Here is a 13,841-nt window from a genome sequence, read left to right on the forward strand (position 1 = left end):
AGCACCTTTTCTGAAGATAGATAGATAGATAGATAGATAGATACTTTATTCATCCCCATGGGGAAATTCAACTTTTTTTCCAATGTCCCATACACTTGTTGTAGCAAAACTAATTACATACAATACTTAACTCAGTAAAAAAATATGATATGCATCTAAATCACCATCTCAAAAAGCATTAATAATAGCTTTTAAAAAGTTCTTAAGTCCTGGCGGTAGAATTGTAAAGCCTAATGGCATTGGGGAGTATTGACCTCTTCATCCTGTCTGAGGATCATTGCATCGATAGCAACCTGTCGCTGAAACTGCTTCTCTGTCTCTGGATGGTGCTATGTAGAGGATGTTCAGAGTTATCCATAATTGACCGTAGCCTACTCAGCGCCCTTCGCTCAGCTACCGATGTTAAACTCTCCAGTACTTTGCCCACGACAGAGCCCGCCTTCCTTACCAGCTTATTAAGACGTGAGGCGTCCCTCTTCTTAATGCTTCCTCCCCAACACGCCACCACAAAGAAGAGGGCGCTCTCCACAACTGACCTATAGAACATCTTCAGCATCTCACTACAGACATTGAATGACGCCAACCTTCTTAGGAAGTACATTCGACTCTGTGCCTTCCTGCACAAGGCATCTGTGTTGGCAGTCCAGTCAAGCTTCTCGTCTAACTGTACTCCCAGATACTTGTAGGTCTTAACCTGCTCCACACATTCTCCATTAATGATCACTGGCTCCATATGAGGCCTAGATCTCCTAAAGTCCACCACCATCTCCTTGGTCTTGGTGATATTGAGACGCAGGTAGTTTGAGTTGCACCATATCACAAAGTCCTGTATCAGTTTCCTATACTCCTCCTCCTGTCCATTCCTGACACACCCCACTATGGCCGTGTCATCAGCGAACTTCTGCACATGGCAGGACTCCGAATTATATTGGAAGTCTGATGTGTACAGGGTGAACAGGACCGGAGAGAGTACGGTTCCCTGCGGCGCCCCTGTGCTGCTGACCACCGTGTCAGACCTACAGTCTCCCAACCGCACATACTGAGGTCTATCTGTCAAGTAGTAATTTGTGGTAAATTATCACCACAAACAATGAAGAGGCAAGTGAAGGTGAAGTGAATTTGAGGGAAGAGCCATGCTGGTGCATTGCAAAGTTGATGCAGATGGAGTCAGAGGAGTCATGATAGGGGAGTTTCGATGCCCCGCCAACTAATGTGGGTGCGAGGTGGGTTAGCTCCAAGCACAGAGTTGATTTGAAGAGGTTGAGAATGGCTTTGGGTTGGGTGGCGAGGTCTAGGCCTTGAGTGAATAACTGGGAGGCCTGATTTAGGCACAGAGCATTTTATGGCAGTGGGGCCCAGATCCTAATGTGAGGCACAATCTGCTGTATGAACAATTTAAACACCAGCCCACACAGACTGGAAAGACAGGGTGTCGGGTCAGGCTGATTTCATGCTGAGGCTATCAGATTGCTCCGGCTGCTGTTCTTCATGTCTACGAGCTTTGTGGTAATTTGCCCCACTATTATGATGAATTAACACCAAGGCTTTGGGCCTACTCTAGGCTGCTTTGGGGATCTGGATCTAAGGACTCAGTTTGGTTTGGAATGCTGTTGCTCAATTCTATTATTTGCATAAGTTGTGTTTTTTTTCCTCTTTCTCAGCACATTGGGTGCTGGTCTTTATATTTCTTAATTGGGTTCTTTCAGGTTTCTTGCTTTCTGGTGCTTGTAAACTGACAAATCTTAAGGTTGTATAATTTAGACATTCTTTGATATTAAATGTATCTTAAGTCTTTGATTTCAGAAATTAAGTACACTGACTGACTATCGTCATGCACAAAATCATATAACAATAAATTGAGTGACTAGAGCAGGTAACAGAGATGAGAGTCTTTAAGTATTCATTAATATGCTTATTAATATGTGTTGATATTCTCTAAGTCGGTTGTTTTTTAAAATTTCTTACTATTACCTACTTACACCTTTTCTGCTGACATTAATGAAGTTTCATGGTCATATCCCAACCTTGTTTTCCACAGCTTTCCCACTGATCATTCAAATGCATTCTTACCCCTGCTGACCTAATCCACCGCTTACTTTAGTCATTCTAGAATAGTAATATATTAGCCCCCCACCTCACCAGTTCCTGCATTGACTGTTGTCCATCCTCTGTATTGAACACACGTCAGAGAAATGGCAGATGGAGTTTAACCCAGATAAATCTGAGGTCTTGCACCTTGCTAGGACAAATGCAAGGAGATAGTACACCATTAAAGGCAATATCCTTAACAGTGTTGCTGAGCAGAGAGATCTTGGGATTCAAGTTCATAGCTCCTTGAAAGTAGCTACACAGGTCGATAAGATGTTTAAGAAGGCTTATGGAATGCTTAGGAGAGATCTGAAAGACGTTTATAAGATTATGAGAGGTATAGATAGAGTAGATAGGGAGTATCTGTTTTCCAGGATTGAAATGTCTAATACCAGAGAGCATGTAGTCATATGAAGAAAGGTTAGCAGAGTTGGGACTTTTCTCTTTGGAGCGTAGAAGAATGAGAGGGGACTTGATAGAGGTCTACAAGATTATGAGAGGCATAGATAGGATGGATAGTCAGTACCTGTTTCCCAGGGCACCAATAGCAAACACCAGAGGGCATATGTACAAAATTAAGGGAGGGAAGTTTAGGGGAGACATCAGGGGTAAGTTTTTTTTTTACACAGAGGGTTGTGAATGCCTGGAATGACTTGCCAGGGATGGTGGTAGAGGCTAAAACATTAGGGGTATTTAAGATCCTCTTGGACAGGCACATGGATGAAAGAAAAATGGAGGGTTATGGGGTAGAGTGGGTTTAGTACTTATTTTAAGGATTATATGGGTTGGCACAACATGGAGGGCTGAAGGGCCTGTACTGTGCTGTAGTGTTCTATGGTTCTATGTTCTATGTATTGAAGGTGTGAGGGGTAAGTATTTTACTCAGAGTGTCATGGATACCCAGAATGCACTGCCTGATATGGTGGTAGAGGCAAATATATTAGAGGTTTTTAAGATACATTTGGAGAGGCATGTGGATGTAAGGAAGATGGATGGATATGGACATTGTATAGATAGGAGGAATTAGTGTTCGAGTTTTTTTGATTTGCTTTTTGGCTGGTTTGGCACAACATTGTGGGCTGAATGGCCTGTTCCTGAGCTATACTGTCCTGTGCTGTATGTTCTTCTAACATATCCCTCAAGTAATGCAATGTGAAATTAAAACCCATATACATCTGCTATTTAGGTAGAGAGTGAAGTCAATAACACCGCCTAGCAAAAATTCTGCTTTACCCAGCTGTAAAATTTTAGCAGCACATCTCTGAGCAGCTAACAAACACACTAGGTTACAGATAAAAACTGCCATTATGTGAAAACAGTAACAGAGCACCTAGTAGTAAAACGTTAATTATTCAAGATGGTTCAGCTTCCTATGATGTCAGAGATTCGGAACAGGAAGGCAGCGGGAGAGCACCTAAGGATTTCCAGCGGGAAGACATTTTGAGTTCTCGGCGGGAGAGGCCAGACTGCGCAGGCACGTGATGTCAGCCAGTTGAGCATGAACAGTTTAAAAAGAAGGCAGACATATCCAGCGGGCAGCGTTAGGAGTGGGCAGTGGAGTGAGAGGCAGCAGAGTGAAAGGGCTTTGGCTCCACAGGCTTTGGTGGTAACAGGACGAGGTGAGGCAGTTGTTGATTGCAAAAGGAGGTAGTATGTGTGTAAGGCCAGTCTTCTGTGGTTGGTATAGCATGTGGGAGGTCCTGGAATCTCCCGGTGTCCTGGACGGCCACATCTGCACCCAGTGCATCGAGATGCAACTCCTAAGGGACCGAGTTAGGGAACTGGAGCTGCAGCTCAATGACCTTCGCCTGGTCAGGGAGAGTGAGGAGGTGTTAGAGAGGAGTTACAGGCAGATGGTCACACTGGGACCACGGGGGCCAGAGAAATGGGTCACAGTCAGGAGAGGGAAGGGGAAGAGTCAGGTACTCGAGAGTACCCCAGTGGCTGTACCCCTTGACAATGAGTACTCCTGTTTGAGTACTGTTGAGGGGGACAGCCTACCTGGGGGAAGTGACAGTGGCCGTGCCTCTGGCACAGAGTCTGGCCCTGTGGCTCAGAAGGGTAGGGAAAGGAAGAGGAAGGTAGTAGTGATAGGGGACTCTATAGTCAGAGGTTCAGACAGGCGATTCTGTGGACGCTGGAAAGAAACTCGGATGGTAATTTGCCTCCCAGGTACCAGGGTCTGGGATGTTTCTGATCGTGTCCAAGATATCCTGTGGTAGGAGGGACAACAGCCAGAGGTCGTGGTACATATTGGTACAAATGACACAGGTAGGAAAAGGGAAGAGCACCCAAAAGAAGACTACAGGGAGTTAGGAAGGAAGTTGAAAAGCAGGACCTCAAAGGAGTTATCTTGAGATTATTGCCTGTGCCACATGACAGTGAGAGTAGGAATGGAATGAGGTGGAGGATAAATGCGTGGCTGAGGGATTGGAGCAGCGGGCAGGGATTCAAGTTTCTGGATCCTTGGGACCTCTCTTGGGGCAGGTGTGACCTGTACAAAAAGGACGGGTTGCACTTGAATATCCCAGGGGGACCAATATCTTGGCGAGCAGGTTTGATAGAGCTGTTGGGGAGGGTTTAAACTAGTTTGGCAGGGGGGTGGGAATCAGAATGTGAATGCTGGGATTAAGGTAGAAGGACAAGGGCATGATGCTAAGAGTTCTGAGTTGATGAGGAAGGACAGGCAGGGGACAGAACATAACTGTAGCCAGTTAAAGGGGTTGAAATGTATCTATTTCAATGCTAGGAATATTAGGAACAAAGAGGATGAACTTAGAGCATGGATTAGTATGTGGAATTATGATGTTGTGGCCGTTACTGAAACATGTTTGGATGAAGGGCAGGATTGGATGATGCAGGTCCCGGGCTTCCAGTGTTTTAAAAGGAATAGGATGGAGGGTAGAAAAGGGGGGGAGTGACATTGCTGGTCAGGGATAGTATCACGGCTATAGAAAGGGAAGATGCTGCAGAAGGAGTGTCCACGGAGTCAGTGTGGGTGGAAGTCAGAAATAGGAAGGGGTCAATCACTGTGCTGGGAGTAGTCTATAGGCCCCCAGATAGCCCTCGGGACACCGAGGAGCCGATAGGCAGGCAGAAAATGGTGCAGGAAATACAGGGTAGTAGTTATGGGTGATTTCAACTTCCCTCATATTGACTGGCACCTCCTGAGTGCAAGGGGGTTGGATGGGGCTGAATTTGTCAGGTGTGTTCAAGAAGGATTCCTGACACAGTATGTGGACCGGCCGATGAGAGGAGAAGCTATACCGGATCTAGTTCTGGGTAATGAACCTGGTCAGGTGACAGACCTCTTGGTGGGGGAGCATTTTGGTGAGAGTGACCACAATTCCCTTAGCTTCAGCATAGCTATGGAAAGGGATAAAATCAGACAAAATAGTAAAGTGCTCAAATGGGGAAGGGCTGACTTTGAAGGGATGAGGCAGGAACTAGCGAGAGTAAATTGGAAACAGATGTTCAAAGGGGAAAGCACAGAAGTAATGTGGGAGAAGTTTAGGGACCACTTGAGCTGGGTTCAGGATAGGTTTGTCCCACTGAGGCAAGGAAAAAATGGTAGGAAAAGGGAACCATGGCTGACGAAACACATGAGGCAGCTCATCAAGAGGAAAAAGGAAGCACATGTTAGATATAAGAAGTAGGAAGTAGGAGGGGCTTATGAGAAATATAGGGTAGCCAGGAAGAAGCTAAAGAAAGGACTTAGCAGAGTTAGAAGGGGGCATGTGAAGACTTTGGCATGTAGAATTAAGGAGAACCCCAAGGCATTCTATGCGTATGTGAAGAACAGGAGGATGATGAGAACGAAGGTAGGACCGCTAAAGGATAAAGAGGGCAACATGTGCCTGGAGGCGGAGGAGGTTGGAGATGTCCTAAATGAATACTTTGCTTCAGTATTCACAAGTAAAAAGGATCTTGATCAGAATGAGGTCGAAGTAGAGCGGGCCTGTGTGCTGGACAATGTGGAGATTAGGAAGAAGTGCTGGATCTTCTTAAAAACATTAAGATTGATAAATCCCCAGGGCTGGATATGATACACCCCAGGTTGTTGTGGGAACTGAGAGAAGAGATCGCAGGAGTATTAGCTATGATCTTTGAATCCTCTTTGGCTGCAGGGGAAGTGCCAGAGGACTGGAGAATGGCAAATGTAGTTCCGTTGTTTAGAAAAGGTAATAGGGAGAAACCTGGGAACTATAGACTGGTGAGTCTGACGTCGGTGGTATGCAAACTACTGGAAAGGATTCTTAAGGATAGGATCTATGAGCATTTGGAGAAGTACAGTCTACTCATGGATAGTCACCATGGCTTTGTGAAGGGAAGATCATGGCTCACGAGCCTGATTGAGTTTTTTGAAGAGGTAACAAAAGAAGTTGATGAGGGTAGGGCAGTGGATGTGGTCTACATGGACTTTAGCAAAGCATTTGACAAGGTCCCTCAAGAGAGACTCTTCCAGAAAGTCATGAGGCATGGGATAAGTGGAACCTTGGCTGTTTGGATTAAAAAATTGGCTTAAAGGAAGAAAGCAGAGGGTAGTTGTGGAAGGAAGGTATTCTGCCTGGAGGTCAGTGATTAGTGGAGTGCCGCAGGGATCTGTCCTGGGACCCCTGCTATTTGTGATTTTTATAAATGACCTGGATGTAGAGGCAGAAGGATGGGTGAGTAAGTTTGCAGATGACATGAAGATTGGAGGAGTTGTGGATGGAGCTGTAGGTTGTTGAAGGTTACAGGAGGATATAGACAGGCTGCAGAGTTGGGCAGAAAAATGGCAAATGGAGTTCAATCAAGACAAGTGTGAAAAGATGCATTTTGGAAGGACAAACCAGAAGACTGAGTACAGGATTAATGGTCAGTTACTTAAGAGTGTAGATGAACAAAGGGACCTTGGGGTTCAAATCCATACATCCCTCAAGGTCACTGTGCAGGTTGATAGGGTAGTTAAGAAGGCCTACAGGATGCTAGGCTTCATTAACAGGGGGATTGAGTTCAAGAGTAGAGAGGTCATGTTGCAACTCTACAAATCTCTGGTGAGACCGCACTTAGAGTATTGTGTTCAATTCTGGTCACCTCATTATAGGAAACTATGGAGAGGGTGCAGAGGAGATTTACCAGGATGTTGCCTAGTTTCGAGAACAAGTCATATGAAGCAAGGTTAGCAGAGCTGGGACTTTTCTCTTTGGAGCGTAGAAGAATGAGAGGGGACTTGATAGAGGTCTACAAGATTATGAGAGGCATAGATAGGGTGGATAGTCAGTACCTGTTTCCTAGGGCACCAATAACAAACACCAGAGGCCATAGGTACAAAATTAAGGGAGGGAAGTTTAGGCGAGACATCAGGGATAAGTTTTTTTTTACACAGAGGGTTGTGAGTGCCTGGAATGACTTGCCAGGGATGGTGGTGGAGGCTAAAATATTAGGGGTATTTAAGAGCCTCTTGGACAGGCACATGGATGAAAGAAAAATGGAGGGTTATGGGGTAGTGTGGGTTTAGTACTTTTTTTAGGATTATATGGGTCGGCACAACATGGAGGACTGAAGGGCCTGTACTGTGCCGTAGTGTTCTATGGTTCTATGGTTCTAGGTCAAACTCCTCTCTGTAAGAATGTAAAGTGCTAAATCAAGCTGTACTTGTTCTGACAAACTGAAACATGAAAGTGGAAATGTACAATTTATTCATCCATTATAATCAGATGAGAACTTGTAGCTACTCCAGGGATTTTTTTTAACCCCAATTTGAAGAGCTTTGAAATTTAACTGACTTCTCTTTTGACCTCATCAAAAAGATTGTTTTTGTGTTTGTGTCCCCTACTCTTTAATGTATCAAATGAAGCCTTATTTGAGCAAGAAGTCAAATTAAATGAAACACTTTGTTGCAGTGGAGATTTGTTAAGTAAATTGTCACAAACTGATGGAGACCTACGCTTCTTTTTGAACGATTTAAAATTTTATTCTTTAAATATTAATTACCTGCATCATGTTGAACTTGAATGATTAACTTTTGTTTTTATATTAATTTTGCAGCTTTCTGGATACTTTGAACTTAAGCATTGAGAAAACAATGTAACCAAATTGTATTTTTGTGGTTGTGATTCAAAAGGAGATTAACAATAAATAATACAATTAGAATTAAGTAATTGATAATGGTCTAATTTAACTAATGCTTTGATACTACAGTTGAATTGCAGAAGTGAAGTAACTAAGGAAAAGGCAGAGAAAGCAAACTGAGGCCAACAAAGAACAGCAATGAACTTATTGAATGGCAGGGCATGTTTGAGGGCTCTTATGGTGAAATATTACAATGGCAATACAGGAACTGAGAGATTCTAACTATTAAACAAGATTAGAAAGACTGGGTTATTTTTTTAGTTGCAAGAAGTGGCCTAATAATTATTAATAGCTCTAACAGGAAAGTGGTAGAAATATTTACAGTTAGAGAGTCCCAAATTTGAGGCCATAATTTTATAATGGACCCTTATGAATCCGAAAAGAATTTGGGAGCAATTTTTTAGCTCAGTGAAAAGGAAGACTCGGATTGTGTTACCACACTGAATCGAGACTTATTCAATGGAACCTGTTTACGCATGGTAAGGAGCAATCCCAGACAGAAATGTTGAAAGACGGCAAGGACAGGCTGAAGCAGAGCTTCAACATTGCAGTGACCATCTGTGCTGAATAATCTGCTTTTCTGCTTCAAGTAATACTGTCTGGTTGAATTAATTAAGTGTACTCCCTCGAAAATATTATGTTTACTGAACCTTCTTGTGAAGTGTACTAATACCAAATGTTACCAATTAATTAAAATACAAAGCGAAAAATCAGTGCTGGTCTTTGCTGTATGGACATTCTCCATAACAAAATTCTATCATAGTCTGAACAAACTTTACCTTCAGACCAAATTATTAATTGTAAGTATTTGGAAAACTGGGTAATAGCGGTTTGCCTACTCAAACTCTGATCCTGAACCTTGGACTATATTGCAGTCCATACGAAGTTCCATCCCTTGCTAATTCACTACATCTCTCATTTTCTGGACTAAATTTTAGCTTTACTCATTAAACCATCACTGCATTTATTGGACTACTCCAGCGATAGTTCTGCTAACCATGAAATGTAAACTGTACAATTAACATCTGAACTTTATTGAGTAAGTAATCAGTTGTTAGAAATTAATTGGTAAAAGAAACAAAATCTGTTTGATGCTTTACTATAGAAATTGTCAATTATTTGAGAAGTTAACTTTGAATAATGTTCAAAAACCCAATTAAAGATTCAAAGTACATTTATTATCAAAGGAAGTATAAATTATACAACCTAGAGATTTTGTTTTCTTACAGGCAGCCACAAAACAAGTAACTTGAAAGAACCCAAATCAAAAATTATAAAGACCAACCCCTAATGTGCACAGAGAAAGAGGGGAAAACACAAGTCATGCAAACAACAACAGCAGCATTCTGAACCAATTTGAGTCCTCAGATCCAAATCCACGGAGCAGCCCGGAATAAGCCCAAAGCCTCGGTGTTCAGTTCATCATATAAGTGGGTCAAAACACTGCCAAGCTTGCAGACATGAAGCATAGCAGCCGGAGGCAGTCTCACAGCCTTGACGTCGCAGAGATCATACATCGCATTAGGACCTGGGTTCCTCCACGGCAAGTCGCTCCAGGCCTAGAACCCACAGCCCAACAATTTACTTTGGGTCTACATTTCCCAGCCAAAGAAGCTGTCCTCGACCTCTCCAAATCAGCTCAGTGCCCAGAGCAATCTAACCTTGCCCGACTCTCAATACCCTGCCTTTCCAGTCTATCTGGAGCAGTGCTTAAATCATCCAAATAGCAGACTGTGCCTTGCATTAGGGCTGAGGTTCATCAAGAAATCTTCCCAATATTTTTATGTGATTATGTGTTAACCTGGACACTTAAATGCATTGAAACTATTCTATTAATTGCAGGTATATTGTAGAATTATATAATCAATAAATGTGATTTCACCCAGTATAATTTAATACTAAATCAGTTTCTGATGAAAGATTAAGGAGAACACCAAAATGGAGCAATCATAATTAAGAATGAAAAGGTTAGTTAATGAATATTAAATCTTTTTACAGCCTGAGTTCTAAAATAGGATACAGTCACTGGAAGCATTTGATTGTAATCTACAAAGAAATTACTGGGTTGCCATAAAAACACATTGACTGTCCTTAAGGAATGGGAAATAGCTTTTCTCACTAGTTTCAGAACATGCCCATAGCTTTGGAGGTATTAATGGTCAACAAATTCTTGCATTGCAAGTAAAGCCCATGTCTGATGATTCAAGAAGCAAAAAAGGCAAAGCATTATTATACTCATAAAATTTATTCCCTGATGTGAAAATGATGATGCAAAGATTACGGACAAAAAAGTGGTTTAATGAAACATGATTTTTAAAAAATAAAAAAAAACCTCAAATAGCCTGTTAATGTTGGAAATCTGAGATGAAAATGAAAAATGCTAGGAACACCCAGAGTTCAGGTAGCATCTCAAAGACATTTTATCTGATGAAGCATCATTGATCTGAAGTGTTAACTTGTTTGTCATTCCAAATTCCATTTTGTCAATTTGAAACTTAGATGTCAATTCATCAAATATAGTAAACTCATGAGATTCTGGAGATTGCTGGAAATCTTGAGCAACACACACAAAATACTGGGGAACACAGTAAGTCTGGCAGCATCTATGCAGGAGAATAGACAGTCATTATTATGGGCTGAGAACGTTCATCAGGACTGGAAAGGAAAGGGGTAGAAACCAGACTAAGAAGGTGGAGGGAGGGGAAGGAGTTCAAGCCCGCAGGCGATATGTGAAACCAGGTGAGTGAGGATGTGAGTAGGTGGGAGAGGGTGAATGAGGAAGAAGCAGGGAAGCAATAGGTTGAAATTAAAAGAAATCTAATAGGAGAGGACAGAAGACTATAGAAGAAAGGGAAGGAGGTGGGGAACCAAAGGGAGTTGATGTGCTGATAAGGAGAAGAGAAGGGGTGAGAGGGTGACCTGAATTGGGAATGGAAAGAAAGTAAAAGAGTGAGATGAGAGAAATTACCAGAATTTAGATAAATCGATGTTCATGCCATAAAATTGGAGGTTACCCAAGTGGAATCTGATGTGTTGTTCCTCCTACCTGAGTTTGTCCTCAACTTGTCAGTGGATGAGGCCATAGACAGAAATGTCAGAATGGAAGTAAGAAGTTAAATTGGAATGGGTAGTCACCTGGAGATCCTGCTTTTGAATTGAAATGGATAGCCACTAGGATATCATATCAAATATACTGTGTTAATGTTCATTACGACTGCAAGTTCTGTCATGGGAAGATATTACCAAGTAATCAGAACAAAAGGTGCCAAGCATGCCACCAAAGCATTGTTGAAGAAATGAAACATTCCTATTGACTCCTGGGGATATCTGGCCCATGATGGCTCAAAGTGGAGGAGGAGCATTCAGGATTGCAGAACTTTGATCCCATCTGTCTAACGCACACAGAAGTGCAGTGAAGGTAGCCTAAAATGCATGCCACACCATAAATTCCCCATCCAGCATCCCAGCCGACCACATTGTGACCCACCTCTGGCTAAGTGTTGTTTCCACATTGACCTTATCAGGCATCTTAGAGCACTCAAAACTTAAGTGGAAAGAAGTTCTTTAAGGAGCTCATAAGGAGAAGAAAACCTTCGCAAATATTGTTGTAATATATAATTAGCAGACAATTTAAAATTTTTTGGATACCAAACTATCTCAATCTAGCATTTGCTGATCTCCAAAATCTGAACAATCTGCTCTATTTATTGCAGATGAGTTTTTTTTTGTTTTAAGTTCAGCTTCTGCAGAATTTAACCACCAGCTCAACCTGTGGTGTAAAACATTTAGCTGAAAAAAAAGAGATTCAATTACTGCAAACCTGGTTGATGATCAGATTGAAAGTTGCAGATTGATCCAAATGTTCCATTAACTAGGCAAAATTTGGATCATTTCCCATACTCTCTTGCAGACACATCAGAAGATCATTTATTGATAGTCTGATGGAGCAGGCAAACTGAAATAAATACAAGTTGTTAGGAGAAGTGCTGAAGTTATCATCCATTTTCACTTTTTTTGCTTAGATATAACATCTCAAGGAGGCAAACTTAGCAAGAAAAAAGAATATATTGGATATACAGTGTCATAAAATGAGGCAATTCACAAAGACGTTGAAAATCATGTGCAAGAGATACACAGATGAGTGGAATAATACCAATGGAGTGGGTTTTGTGGAGAGTTTCAATAAAATAATCAGGCATAAGTTGAGGAATTTAGTTCAGTAAATTTCATCAGTAAGCACTGGGCTCCAGAAAACACAATAGTCTGTGCTTAAGTGTAAAACTAAGCAGCTTTTGGTATTTGAAGAAGAGTAAAATTTAGCAGAGTTACATTGACAGTAGCATTAACTCGTGGCTTTGACAGGGCCGAATTTGGATGATGTAAATGGATGGAATCTCAGTTGCAGCAACATGAGAGAAAGTTGGAAGGCCACAATATGTGGAAGAGTTGCTTTGAAAGTAGAAGAGCTGAAAACAGGGAGATGAAGATAGGGAAGGGAGGTGTCAGAAGTGGACCCAGTGGAATTTAAGGGCAGGGTGGGAGTTGAAGGCAAAGTTGATCAAATTGTCAAGCTCACCATGGGTGCATGAAGCAACATCAATGCAGTCAACAATGTAGCAGAGGAAGAGCTGAGTGGGGAGCATTATCATGGAAGCATGAAACATGAGCTGTTCTACATAGCCAATGAAATGGCTGGCATAGCTGGGTGCACGAAGGTGCCTATGGCTACCACTCAAGTCTGGAGAAAGTGGAATGAGCCTAAATTGTTGAGTGTGAAGATCATTTCTGCTAAGAGAGAGTAGGGTGATGCTGGAGCGGAACTGGCTGGTTCTTTTATTAAGAAAGAACAAAAGTTAAAAGGACAGTTTTGCAAATAAACACATTGTCTGTAGAACATTGTGTGCTAGCTCACAGCACCTGGGTTGATTTCTCAGGATTTGCAGTGTAAGACAATGAGGATGTTTAATTGGGTTCATTGCAAGCCAAACAACACTGGCAAAGTTATTTGGTTCAAGGAAGACTGCAGACCAGATTGATACTATCACCTGGCATGTCATATAGTTGATCTTTTATCAGTTAGAAGGCTTATGTGCTCAGAGTCAGTTGTGGGTACCCGGGAACTCTGTCTCCAGAAACCTCAGACTCTTTGTATAAAAGGTTATCCGAAAAATATATAATATACATGTGAAGTAACTAAAGTGGCAGAAAAACTGTATGAATGTAGAGAGCAGTCAGGCTTGTTGGGACTGGTAAAGAACATCAAGATGAATGACAGAAACACAGGGTGAACTGGAATCTATTCCTCTCTCTTCGACTTCTGTGACAGACAATTTGTGCGCCTGCAAGTTGTTAGTATGTCTTTTTAGATTATAGGAATTGTAACTGTCCTTTGGAAATCCTTTGGGTTTAAAAATGGTTTGTAATTCAGAAATCTATTTTAAAATAAAAAAAAACCTCTGTGAGTTTCTTCTTCTTGGTAGAGAGAGGAGACCCACCACCCAAATAGTGGGTATTGACAGCTAAACTCACTGTAAAGATAAACAGGCAAGTGAACTTGTCCTTGAAGAGTCAGTAGATACAGCATAACCTCCCTTTAATGACAGTACCTGTAGCTATCTATATCAAATAGGGCTTAATGT

The sequence above is a fragment of the Hemitrygon akajei genome, chromosome 2 (genome assembly GCF_048418815.1).
Source record: "Hemitrygon akajei chromosome 2, sHemAka1.3, whole genome shotgun sequence".
NCBI classification, from domain to species: Eukaryota; Metazoa; Chordata; class Chondrichthyes; order Myliobatiformes; family Dasyatidae; genus Hemitrygon; species Hemitrygon akajei.